The following is a 14,881-nucleotide window of genomic DNA, read 5'->3' on the forward strand; positions in this document are numbered from 1 at the left end:
TTATGGCTCTTATGAGCTTCCTATTATACAGCTCGAATGAGCTTCTCATTATATGGCTCAAAAGAGCTTCCCGTTTACATGTGTGCAAGAGCATACTTGTATATGAATTAACAAATTACAAAATCGTACACTTTGTGTACTACCCGTGTATCCATCGATATTTAAATGGTTCAACAAGCAAAGTTCTGGTATGAGATGATCTGAATTCAAGATGAATTATTACGAAAATAAATTAGAACTGTATGGATATGATTTGTACATGTTATATGGACACGTAATGTGGAAAGTATATGTATATGGAAGTTTGATTATTATTAAGCTTATACATGTTTCTTGATATTTATACGAAATACATGGAAATTATGGTAAATGATATATTGATATAATGAAATGAATGATATATATTTATGAAGAAACGATAATAGAATGATATGTATCACGATATGTACATATATGAATATTTTTGATATGACGATACAAGGAAATTATGCAAGTTGAGACGAGTAATAAACTCAAGTGTGACATGTCGAGAAAATAAATTTATCAATGTTGAATTTATATGAAATATGTGCAAGTACGCTAACAAGTGTTGTTGTTGATGCTTAGGCAAGTGCCAAGCTATTGGTTGAATGGTATATGTTATTTATATGATGCACTGAAATGGTAAGTACTCAAGAGAAAATATGCTAGTGCTCATGAAAGAGTGGTAAGGTTTAAGTTATGCAATTTCTTATGAAATGACTTATCATGTGATTAATTCGAAAAAAGGCTATGTTTAAATGCACTAGCTTGTGGCTATGGTTGAATAATATATTTATGACTGGTATGTTATGCATATGGAATGAGTGTGGAAAGTAAAGAAATGCAAATGAAAATAAAGAAATTTGGAAGAGTTAAAGTTGTTCAAAATCCTACTATGCTAGGAATAATATGTATAAGTGATGTTGTGGATTTATTCACCTTATGAGTTATTGAATATAACTTCACAAGTATTGCGGTATCAATATTGGATTATTCTTGATATGTATAAATTTCATATTTGAAATGAATTGATATAATTAAAGTTTATACGAGCTTACTAAGCATTCATTGCTTACGTAATTGTTTTCCTTTACTTTCCAGATTATCGGAAGCTCGATCGGGTTGGAAGCTTATCAGAGATATATCACATTATCCATTAGTTCTATCAGTACTTTCGGATGTATTGATTTTGGTTATAATGACATGTATAGGTAATCTGGTTAATGTTGGCATATATGTATTTTGTTGAGATTAGCCTCTTATTTGGCTTGTGTTTTGGCACATTTTGGTTTGTGCATATTTGTCTTATATGGTTGATGTTTGGTTTGGTTTATAGATGTATGGTGAAAGGTAAAATGTTAGCTAAATGTGCATTTTATACACGTGATTTGGAATGTGATGAATTTATTATGAAATGGCACCTTAATATGTAAGGTATATATATCTAAATACGTTAGTATTTGAAATACATTTTGGCACCAAATGTTATGTTTTGGTAGGTAAGTGACTTGGTTTGAAATAAAACAAATTAGCTTGGTAAACCTTGGGTACAAAAATGCATATAAGTTAGTTATACATATGAATATATTGAATGCATGAATACACTTATTTTGACTTCTTTTAGATGCCTAATTATGGCTTGTTGATATATGTAATGTTGATTGTAGGTTGATACCAAATTTGGTGAGAAATATGGTTTGTAAAATGGCCTATTTTCGTCCACACAACGTGTGTTTCAGCTGTGTGTGACACACGGCCAGGTAACACGGCCATGTGTCCCTTGTATCTTTTAAAAGAATGCAAGTCAGTGAGTTACACTGGTGTGTCTCTTGATCGTGTGACCCCTGTAGTGTTAAAAATATTAAATGTTTCTGAAAAATTTTTTGAGTACCCGGTTTAGTCCCGACTTGTTTCTAATGTGTATTTTGGGCCTCAAGGCTCACATGAGGGACAATATGATTGATTTTTATTGATTTCTGATATGATTGCTAAATTATATGAAATGTCTGTGATATGATCTGTAAACTCTAATAATGCTTTGTAACCCTGTCCCGGCAACGGATACGGGTTAGAGGTGTTACAAAGTTGAAAAAAGACTGAATAGACCAAGTAGAAATGCTGGGCTCACTAATCATAACTTAGCTAAAATTTATCTATTTCGAAGTTATGGACAACTAACCGGTAAAGTTGAAATTGCACACTTAGATGATAGATTTTGGGTACAAGCACATCGATATGTTCGTTTTCACCACGATTCAATTAAACCATTACGCAAGTTTTAGAATTTGATAAATATTCATCTTTTTCATTTGTTTATTTTCTAACCAAGTAATCAACTTTTTAACGTAGTGAGTTTAAACAAGTCTTGAGATCTCGTTCAAACTCTCGAAGATTACAACATCGAGAGATTCATAAGTTATTCACAGAATCTTTTCATGAATGGTTAGGGCAGACGGTATGCAACTGAAGCTTTCAATGACAAATAATAATGTTTCCGTATAATATTATAATTAATCAATTTACTTTCAATTCAATAGGTTTGGAGTGGAAAGGACGTCAATAAAAAAGTTAAATGACTTTCTCAAGGTCCGAATAGAGTAGTAAAATGATATAATGCATTCCTCATCAATGGATTCAGGTTTCATACAAAATCTTGCAAAAGTTTGAAGAGGACTCAAAATTGTGGAATAGTTGTTAATTCTTCAATTACAAGTTATGCTAGTGCTAGAGACAGTAATCCTATTAAGGGAAATGTGGAGTATTACGAACTTCTTACGGACATTATTGAGTTGGATTACTATGGAAAACGGAAGGTTGTCTTATTTCAATGTGATGAGAAGATGCAGTTAGATTTTGGAATTCAAAGAAATGAGAGGAATTACGTACTTCCAAACTCTTATAATTATTTCGGTTTATAGTATTTACTATATACATAATAATAATTTCATAATATAGGACCGTGAGGGAGTTGGAACTACAAGTAGGCAAAAAAAATTCACGCATACAGCTGGGTCGAAAAGTTTTGCTTGTGTAGCTGATGACGAGGTATTTTGGATTTATTAATTGTGTCAAATATTAATTACTTTTTACTAAATAATATTTTTCCTACTATATTGTAGGAACTGTCTTCTGGTCAAAAAGTTAGACGCCTTCAACTCTTTGACATTACACATAGAAAGAAATATAGATCTCTTATGACTACTAAAGCTGCAGAAATTATACTATATTTACTTAATAAAATTTGAATTATTTTAAATATTTATCATGTTTAATTATAATGGTTTAATTCGCCGCTTGTAATGCAAATAATTCCAAGTTATGTTGCATTTGCTTGATTATATATTTCATTTCTAACTTCTTAATTGATTTATTAGGAGAAACTAAAGGATAAAAGGGCGAAGTATGAAGCTATGGCTTCAAGTGACAGCTCTGATAATATGGACGACATTGATAACCGAGTTATTACTGAGGTTTTGGGTCCTGAAAGGTATAGCCGGGTTCGATTTCAAGGATCTTTCGTTAGCCCAACCCAATATTTTGGATCCAGCTCGTAGCAATACATGCCTTTGGCGAATTCGGCTCAAGCTGAAATTCAGAGGTTAAGAGACCAGATGGCTCAGATGCAAGCGAGCACAGTTGAGCAAATTGCTCAACTTAAAGCAAAGGCAGGATCGAGAGAAGTAGAGGCTAAAAGAAAATATGATGAACTTCAGCTACAACTTAAAGCGGAGGTAGCAGCGAGGGAAGCAGAGGCAGTAACAAGGGCATCAGAGGTAATAAGAAAATATGACGAACTGTAGCTACAGCTTCAAAATATGATGAAGATGTTTCAGCAGAATCAATCGCAGAATCTGCCATCTTAGACTTTTATTTTCTTATTGTGAGAATATCTTAACAATATAACTTTTGAATATATTTTGTTATTTCAATTATTAATTTAGATCATATACATATTTCTTTCGTGATAGTATCATTTAGATTTGAAATTTTTTGTTGGATTTGAAGTTATAGGAAAATATGTTGAAAATTCAAGTTCTATATGAAATAAAATGGATTGGTAAAATTTGTTAATGTTAGTGGTGTTTTCCCACAAACGCCATTATAGAACATGATCTTTAGTAGCGATTTTACTACAAACGCCGCTAAAGAACATGATCTTTTGTGGCGATTCTAGCTACAAACACCACAACATGCTCGACTCTTTTGCGTCGTTTGTAAAAAAAAGGGCCGCTAAAGATCATGTTCTATAGCAGCGTTTTCTCACATAAACACCGTAAATTTTAGCGGCGCTATCTATATAGGGCCAAAAAAACACCGCTAAAAACCTGTTTTGCTGTAATAAAAGATCATTGAGGCCCTTGTACTAGGAGTTAAATTGCATTTTGCCTCCTCTATTAAAAAAAATGAGCAAATTAGTCATTGTACATTATATCAAAGAGTAAATTGGCCCTTTTGTTAAAAACTTCATCCATTTGTATTATTACAAACTAATATTTGTACGTTGACATAAAGCATACGTAGCTCATTATGTGTTATTGTTTGATTATTTCGTCCAATTTTAATAATAAAATGAAAATATTAACCAAAAAAACTAACTTGTTTCTTACTAATGTTTTAGGTAAAAAAAATGGAAAATATAATATGAGACTCCATAATACTTTTTCTCAAAACTTAGAAAGAGACTCACCTAATGCTCCAAGGCTCCCAATGAGAACTCGTGTCCCCCACCAAGGAAAATAAATACTAATATAATAATATTGTAGTAAAACATCAATTCCATCTCTCAAATAGAAATTTGAACGAAATTTTAAGTCATATAAAACTTTTTATTTAAAACCATAAATTTTGGAAATGCTTATTTATTGTTGAAAATTTAATTTAAAGATTTAAAACTCTCAATAAATAATTTCCTCGTTCGTATCTTTGGGTGAATTAATAAAAAAAATGCCGTTTTTTAATAAAAATATTGGATTAGGCCAATTTTTCAAAATTTATTAGATTAGATTGATTTTGGAGAGAGAAGGAAAACGCGTCCAGCTCGACGAGTTTTCAACGAATTTGACAAGAAAACGTTTCTAGCTGGACATGCTTTCCTTTTGAGTCAACAAAGTTGCCACTCACCCATAAGATATCTTGAGAATCCCGGGATAATATTTTTTGAACATTTTGGGTCAACCTCCACCTACCGTAAACTATGAGTAACCAAAACTCGATTCAATTTGAAAAAATAAAAAAAAATATAAATTTCGAGTTAACCAAATTGAGTAATTCGAGTTTGAATTTCAAATTGAGTTAAATTTTACAATTCGAATAATTCGAATCACATATTGGTATAAATACTCTTTTGGTACTTGTTAATTTTGAAAATTACCAAATTTGTCACAAAATAATGACAAAAAATTTAGAATAAATTCTAAATTTAAAAAAATATTATTTTTAAAACTCAAAATATTTATAAAAATTCTAAAATTCATATTTTTCAAAAAATATAAATATTATAAAAAATTATAAAGAATATATAAAAATGTTAAGAATTAAAAATTTTCCTAAAATAATAATTTTGGGGACTTAAAACAAAAACCCTATACCTTAAACTTTAAAAACCCTTACAAACCCTAAACAAAACCTAAAATATTATCCTTAAAAAATCCAAAAAAATCACTAAAATGGCCCTGGAGAGAGTGTGTGAAACGCACTTTGTTGACTGAGGATGAAAATGTGTTTCGGTTGAAAGTATTTTCCTGTCAAATTTGCTGAAAACATGTTCAACTAGAACCGTTTTCTTCCTCTCTCTCAAAAATTTTAAAAAATTGACCTAATATAATAATTTTTATAAAAAAACGGTATTTTTGGGTAATTCACACTGCATTTTTCGTCCTAACTTCGTCCCGATGGACTTGAAGAGTTTTGTTTTTTCAAGAAAACTAAAGTAAACACATGGCCAAAGAACATTGGCTTCTAATTTGGATTTATAGCACATTCTTGTTAAAAATCATATAAAGTGAATTGATAGATGGACATTGACAGCATCTTTTGGACTTTTCTGACACATAATTATTATGAAAGAAAAAGAAAAGGTAAATTATATAATTAGAATTAATGATCTAATTATTAATGTATTTTTGTTTTAGTCACTAATTATTTTTATAACTATAGTTATCATTGTTTTTATTTTCGTCATCTCCATTAATGGAAGTGTTATTTTTGCTTTTTGTAATTGATATAATTACATAGAAAAAGTAACATTTTGAGAATTTAGATTTGGATTTAAAAATAATAAATCCATGAATTTATTGATTGTCTATCTAGTAATAAATTTGAAAATTCATGCTTTCTATAATTTTAAATATGTATTATATTGAAACTCAAATAAATTATTATTACAATAGATAAAATCTAAATTCACATATTCCAAACAGTTAATTTTAAAATCTACAAATCTTTAAAAATGAATATAAGGGTGTGATAATATTTATTTAAGGGGCTTGTATAATTTTCAGTTTTTCTATTAGGTCTCCTTACCTTCAAAATAAAACATCAAGCTGCTTGGCCTCTTCCTCAAAATATCCAACTTCATAAATTAGCATATAGACAAAATGGGTAAATTCGTCAATCAAAGAAACCATTCGAATGTTATTCAAGTTGCCATAATATAATTTCAACCAAGTTTCATTATTTAGGTTTGGAGTTTATGGTTCTCCTTTTCAATAATATTATTTTCAAAATTTAAATGTTTATTGTGCGTATAATGTATTTTACTATTGTACCCAACACTTGTTGGTATCTTAGACAAATATTTAATGATGTACCTATTGGCTATTTCCATAAACGGAAAAATTGTTTAAATCTTTATTTTTATTTGATTATTTTTAGTCCCTATACTTTCTAAATTTAAAAATTTCAATCCTCACCAAACAATGATTGTTAAATTCATTAAGTAAAGTTCTGTTATTTTCAAAATATAGTGTGCCAAACATATTATCCTATGTGTCATGTAATGTTAGCTTATTATTTCCACATATTACTCACTAATAATTTAATTAATGGATTATCGACTACTATTTACATTAAAACTGAAATTTCAAATTTTCAAAAAAAAAAAAGGGACTTGGAATAATCTAATTGGAGAAAATGAACTAAATCAATAACTACACACATAGTATAGGACTAGTAATTGAATTTAACTAAAAAAATTTAGTTGTTACTGTTTCGGCCAAGACTAAAATTTACCAATTAATAAAATATATGGGCTAAAATTGATCAAATAAAAGTACAAAGATTAAACTAGCAGAATTTAACAAAAAAAAAAAATTCCCCCCACCAATACTTGACAATCCAAAATTGCACTGTAAAAATGGAGTGGAAAGAAAACTTTATTTCTTGGGGAAAATCTAATGTTGAAGCAGAAGATGAATTATAGAATGGATTTGGTAATACATCCAACTTTCAAAATTTGGAGAACTAGTTTTAGTAAGAGCCAATTTCGGAGACTGCGGGAATGAAGAGTTAGAATCTGGAGAGAAGCGAAATCCAACAAAATGCTCTTTTTCAAGTTAAAACTACAATGCATTATATATTGCAAGCATATGACGGGGGAATTATGGACCACATCATGCACGGATTTGTTTTATTTTCTTAAATTTTTTTATTTTTGGCGTTTTATGCTGTATATATTTTAGCCTGCCTTTAGATAAAATTTTAATGTTACAGTAGAGAAAATATAAACTTTATTATACATGCCCAGGCATTTTGTAAGTCAATCCCTTTTACTAGAGGACTTGTTGGCATAAGGATTACCACAAAGTCAGATCTAGATTCATTCTTCACATTAATCACTTCCCATGCATAATAAAACTTTCGCAATTCTATCACCGACTACTTACATAATGGTCCAATCACATATCATTGCATTTTAATAAGACACTCTATTATTATACCATCAACTTTACAAAAGTACGTATCTACTTAGTGGGATTGATGTCGAGCTTTCACTCCTATCTAAGGACTTCTCCACTAGCAAAGAAGGCTAGACTTCTCCACGCACATCAATAATTCACTCTAATTCTTCAGAGAACCCCCGTTAACACACTAAAACTTCCACTAGTGACTTTCGACACTTTATGCGAAGCACCTCCAATTATCATCCTAGCCTTTCACACCGACAAGCATGATGATGCCACCAAACTCTATACCAACTTCCGATAATACATAAAACTATGAATCTTCAAACCCAACTTGAAAACCAAAAACAAATCCATCCCCAACATGAAAATTATTTGCCACTTTAGAAGGCACTAAGAGCATAAAACGGTTAGGTACAACATATATCAGCTTGGACTGGTTGATTTTACAAGTCATTTATTATAAAAGATAACACTGAAATTGAATAAAGAGATGAGGGCTTTACCCAATTACTTTTTACCCTATTAAGACAACATAAGCTATATATTGTACACTTACTATAACATTCCAATAAAAGTAAACTAGAATGGGAAACCAAAAGCTAAAACTTACTAGAGATCATGACTGACAAGTATAGTTAATTCTTTCTTCATATGCTTCAAAAGTTTTCACAACATTTGAATGTGCTTTCCACTCAAAGGTAGAGAAATCTAAAACAAATGAACTACTTATGTTAGTAACTCAGAGAGTTGTGCCTTCAGCTAAAGGAAAAGACCAAGAAAGAAAAAGAAACATAACAACAATCAGTGACCTTTGTTATGAATGGAGTTGAATTAGGTCAACTAGTGATGTCCCCTTGAATGTATATGAAGCTGGGTACGCTATGAAATGATGATTTTTATTTTGGCAATTAGCTAGTCTCCTCTCTCTAAGGTTGGGAATTAAGCTAAGCTTTGGTTGTAACCGATAATATCTTATTCCAGAGTAATTTAGCAACACAACGTCGATATGTCCGGCTGGTTAAGGAGACGGACTTGAAATCTGATGGGCACTGCCCGCGCAGATTCGTACCCTGCTGTCGACGAATTTCTTGTACTTTTTCTTTGAATGAATTAAGTTAATCTGATATCTAAAAGACAGGGAAGGAATCTTACCTTGAAGATCGTAGGTTCCTTTTAATTAAAGTTGTAACTACATCATTTTGGTTCCAAGAGTTTCCAAAGCCATTTCTGATCTGTAAAATAAATATATGAAGGTGACTAATTAATTATATAGATTAGACATGATATTAAATCAAGAGTTTCCAAACTAATTAGTTTTGAAAATATCCATCATATCTTTGGTTTTGAATGCAAGCATTATTTTTAAGCACTTAATCTCTGTAGTGTCGAGAACTCTTCACGGTTTATCCTTTTATGCCTAACTGAATCTCGTAAGGAATATAGGTAACATGGTTTATTGATGGTAATATGTTTCTGTCGTGATATTGTATTGTTGTTCTATCCATTTCGGGGAAGATATATAGTTAGCTGCATTAATATCTTTATTTCAACCAAGTCTAAAGAATGCCTGTTGTGTTTTAGACCATGGAGAGTGTCAATAGAGGATTAAACCACATGTTAAAAGCGATGATGAGAAGATTTAAGACTTGGTTGTTGAAAATCATTTTACTTGGATTTTTTTGGGGGTTAAATCACTATTTAGGATTTAAACTTAACAACTTTTTTCACATTAAGATCTAAACTCTTTTTTTTTTGTCAAAGTTAAGTCCTAAACTCAATAATTGTTTTCACATTGGGGTTTGGACTTGACAACTTTTTTCACATTGGGATTTCTAATTTATTTTGGTCCAAATTAAACCCTAAACTTGACAATTGTTTAACATTTGGGCCTAAACTTGTCATTTGTTCCCACATTAAGACTTGAACTTTAAGGTTTTTAGGAATTAACTTTGATAAAAAAAAGTTAAACTCCCAATGAGAAAATATTTGCCAAGTTCAAGGCCTAACTTGGATAAAAGAAAAGTTTAAACCCCAATATGAAAATAATTATCAAGTTCAGTGTTTAACTTAGGTTAAAAAAATTCAAGCCCCAATATGAGAAAAATTGCCTTCGCAGAATTCTTATACGATTTCATTTTGTTTTCTTTCCTTGTTAGGTTGTGCAGTCCAAAGTTATTTCCTGCTACGGTTTTGATCTTCCGGTTATTGTACGTTGTAAGCAATTCGCCATTGAATCTAAACAATTATTATAACCTTCTCCACAATAATTATACACCTAATGTCATTCAACACCCTACATCGTGGCACATAACAAAATAATGGAGAACAGAACAAAAATGAAGGAGATTGAACTAAGGGGCTTGAACATCAAACCTTCCTTGCTTCTAGCTAAAGTGTTTCACAAATTTACCAATTTGATATTCTTTGCCTGTAAAAGTAAACACAATAACATTACACATAATTTACACACAGGCCCACCAAAGCAAAGAACTAAGCATTTTTAAAACTATAACATGGAATCAATTGAAACCAATGTGATATGGATAAAATCAAGAAAACCCATTTCTTATTTGTCTTGGTTATACTTGATACAAAATTAAAAAAAAACTAAATTGCATTCTCTAACTCACCGCCAAGAATCCAAAAACACATCATAGAGAAAAACCCAACTTGTATTTCTCTATTTAAAGCAACACCAATGGCATGATAAAGAGAAAGAAATCCAAGAACAACCCAAAAGAGAGAGCAAAAGAACCAAAGAAAATCAAGAATGAAGCACTGTTGAAGAGCATATTTGTAAAGGAGTTGGAAAAAGGCAATAAAAAGCTGAAGGCATAATTGGCGGATGTTAAGCTTTTTCTTTCTTTTGCAATATTAATTTTCTGAGATAGAAGAGTACACGTGAATGAATAAAGAAGAGACTGGTATGGAAGGAAATGTTTTTCTGTTAATTCTATTAAGGTTTGGTTATATTAGTTGTAGTAATGCGCAACGTTTTGATTAAAAAATGTTGTCAAAATGGTGCCTAGATATTAATGTTTAGTTTGGGTAAAAATGCCACGTTCCATGTGTCAACCTTTTAATGCAACTGTGCATATGGGGAGGGGATACGACTGTAGAATAACAACTTGTAAACCAACCCATAACCATTGCTGAATTTCATCTTTAAACAGAAAGATCAAATGGAAATTCAGTTATGAAATCAGTGAAGGAGTTTCCTGCTTATTCTCTCTCATTCTCCACTCATTTTTCTTCCTCTCCTATATTATTTTCTCTTCTCTTCAATCTTTCGTAAAAAAGGTATCAAAGCTGCTCGATCCTCCATGGCCGATGAAGGAATCACAACTCGACTTCAGAAGAAGATGGGACATCTTCAACAGGAGGTTGCCTAACTTCAGGTGGAGCTTTCACAATAGGACACCAAGTTCGAATCTCGCTTGAAGGAGCTCAAAGATAAGTTTAGAGGGAAGATCAAATCTGAACTACAAACCTTTGTTCGAGTAGTATTTGGGGCACCCACCTTCTGTGTCTACCACTGGTACTTCTCCAGACAAGGAAAGGGGATCCTGGGAGATCCCCCACTTGGCTTCTCTCCAAAAGAGGCCATGATTGTTTCGCCAATGACGGATCTAGTGTGCATGGGAACACCTTCTCACACTTGTAGTGTGGAAGCACCACTAAGACCTTACAAACTTAAATGTTGACTGATTTCAGAGGTTGGTGGTCTAAGTTGGAACAGTACTTTGAAGCTGAAAGAGTCCTTGATAGTGCCAAAATGAGAACAATCATGCCGCACTTGGAAGGGAAGACTCTTGACTAGCACCATTTCTGTGCACAGAGGCAAGGAGGGTTTCACTTACTCACATGGGACAATTATGCTCGAGGTTTGAAAAAGAGATTTGGATCTAGCTCATTCCTTGATCCTATGGCAGAACTGGTCTCACTTAAGCAACAAGGCTTAGCTGATTAATTTCATGATGCCTTTGTAAGTTTACTCAACCAACTCCACTTACCTGAGAATTATGCTTTAAGTATCTTCATTAGTAATTTGAAAATGGAGATTGAACAATACCTACACTTGTTTAAGCCTAAAACTCTAGTGGAGGGATTTCTAATAGCGAGGCAAGTTGAGGGTACTCCAGTGCACCATCAAAAGAAAAACCCTTCAGTTGGGGGTGGAAGGTACTCACGTTTACCAACTCTGTTTCCTACACCAAAAATTCATATTAGTGGGAATTAGATGACTACTCCTAGAGGGCCTTCTTTTATTGCCAATGGTCAGAAGGGGCTTACTAAATCTTTGTCACAAACTAATATGGAGGATAGGAGAAGAAAGGGCCTATGCTTTTGGTGTGCAGCCAAGTACACATCCGGGCACAAGTGTATGAAATCTCAATTATATCAACTCTTATTAGATTCGGACCCGGAGAATTGGGTTAAGGGCGTTACAAGTTAAGTTTTGGAATAAAGCTTATACTAATTAGGTATGAAATATGTGGTAAGATTGCATGCTTGAAATGATCATTTTAGGCACTTTTACATTAGTGTCTAGAGACATCAAGAACATGTCTTGAGACCATAAGAACAAATTTTATCAATTGGGGTATTACACTAGCCAAGGTCTTGAGATTGACCTTATAAGTCTCGAGACAATTTAGCTTTAGTCTTGAGACAGAGTGACCTCTATCTTAAGACAAGGGCACATCAAAGCTAAAATAGATTTGCCTTGTTTCAAGTCTCGAGACAAGAACCCTTTGTCTCGAGACACCCAAACACTGAACCTAAAATACAAAAACAAGGGAACATTGCCTCGAGACATAAGGGAAAATGTCTCGAGACAAAAATCCATTTTTCTTGAGACATGTAAACATCAAAACTAGGGGTTTGGATAGGGTAGACATGTCTTGAGACTAGATCTCCATTGTATCGAGACACATTGCTAAATTTTATAAATTTGAGTTAGTTTCGACTCCTAAATCCATATTTGACCTCGTTTAATCTTGAATTTCTTATAACAAGATCATCTGACATTCATTGAGCATGTACATGTGATTTAATTGAAATCATACATGATTTATTTGTTTGAATGTATGTTACTAGTAAAATCATATACTATACATGTTTACATATAAAAATTGGAAATGAATGAGATTTATTATGTTTGTAATCTAAAGTTTATTTATTAAATAAACTAATTTAGTCTGATTTACTCTAGAAACGAATGTGATATCTCGTATTCGGATTTGGTGATCGAGTCGGGTATGAGGTGTCACACAAGTGGACTTCAAGCCCACATACCAATATTTCAAGTCCAATTCCACTAATTGAGCCCAATTTCCTTATATCATGATCAAAATGGTCTGTAAAAAAATTATTTATCAAATATGTCATCTAAATAATATTTTTCATCCCTTAATATTGGAGAAATGACCAAATTACTCTTTTATCACAAAATTACTTTTTTTCCTCTTTTCTTCACTTTACACAATTTCTTTACAAAATTAGACAATTTTCAAAACCAAATCTTAAAATTCATTTATAACCTTTAATATGGATTTATGGACGGTGAAAATTAATCTCCAGCCCTTTCTTAATAAAATTTGTAAAATTTACAATTTAGTCATTATATTTTATAATTTTTTTAATTTAGTCTCAAAAGTGATTTTTGTCTCTCCAGCACATAGTCTAACGTGTTCTTATGCCAAATCATAAGAAATAACTCATTTTTACTATTTTGATCATAATAGCAATTGAGTCCTTTAACTTTAAAAAAATTTGTAATTTAGTCCTTTTGTCAAGTTCTCCCTTCTAAAAATTCTTTTCATAGAATTTTGTCTCAAATATCCAATTGTTTTCGAATCTTTTACTTAACCCATTTTCCAATCTTGAAATTTACATCTCTGACACCGATATATCATCACGTGTCAAATCGAAAACTTTGGGATGTTACACAACTATCCTGTAACCTCAAATTTTCGAACAATGTCAAGATGTTATAATATAGAATGTAATCCATTATGAACACTTTATTAGGTTATCTAAGATTTCAGGCAGAATCAATCATTTTTGACAAAAGTACCCATTGCTTCATACTACTTTATGGCTTATTGCATTGATTGTTGAGGATTTTTTTAAAATGTTATTTGAACGTTTTAAGAAAATGATTTTTTTCTATAAATTTTGAAATTTGATATTAGAGTAAACCACGAAGTTGAATTTATTTAATTAATAATTTTCTTTTATGAAATTATTTGATTAATCTTAATTACTAATTTCTTTAATTGGTTTTATTTTTAGAAATAAATGGTTAGAAATCTATTATTTTTTCAACCCATCACTATTTTGATTTTGGAAAAATATATTATTTTTATCAAAATATTGCTCCTTCTACGCATTCGTCATAATTACTCATAATAAAATTTTTTACCACACTGGGCACTAATTTATTGGGATTTTTTTTTATCTTATATAAAAATTTACAAATAAGGCTACAATAGCTTATATTACTAACAAAACTGAAATTGCCACAAATATTAAGAATTTAAAAAAAAAGAACCTAGACGATTAAACCAAAAAAATCCCTATTTAATCCTTTCTCTATTATTCTCTCAATTTCCTCTCAATTTCCTTCCAAATTTCTCTCAAATCCCTATTTAATCTCAATTTGATCTCAATTTCCTCTCAATTTCCTCTTAAACCCCTATTTTAAAATTATTTTTAAAAAAATTTAATTTTTTTTTGAATTTTTTAAATCGCAAAAATTTGTACGAATTTAGCAATGACCGGAGATTTGATTCGTCTTGATAACAAGCACATATCCGTCGAACAAATGAAAATGGTAAGTGTTAAATTTATTTTTTAAATATTATTTAAGATTTTTTTATTTTTAAATAATTATTAATTTATTATTTGTTATAAAAGTCTGTAGATCGGATATTGGAATGCTATATCCGTAA

Source organism: Gossypium hirsutum, chromosome D02 (assembly GCF_007990345.1).
Source record: "Gossypium hirsutum isolate 1008001.06 chromosome D02, Gossypium_hirsutum_v2.1, whole genome shotgun sequence".
Taxonomy (NCBI): Eukaryota; Viridiplantae; Streptophyta; class Magnoliopsida; order Malvales; family Malvaceae; genus Gossypium; species Gossypium hirsutum.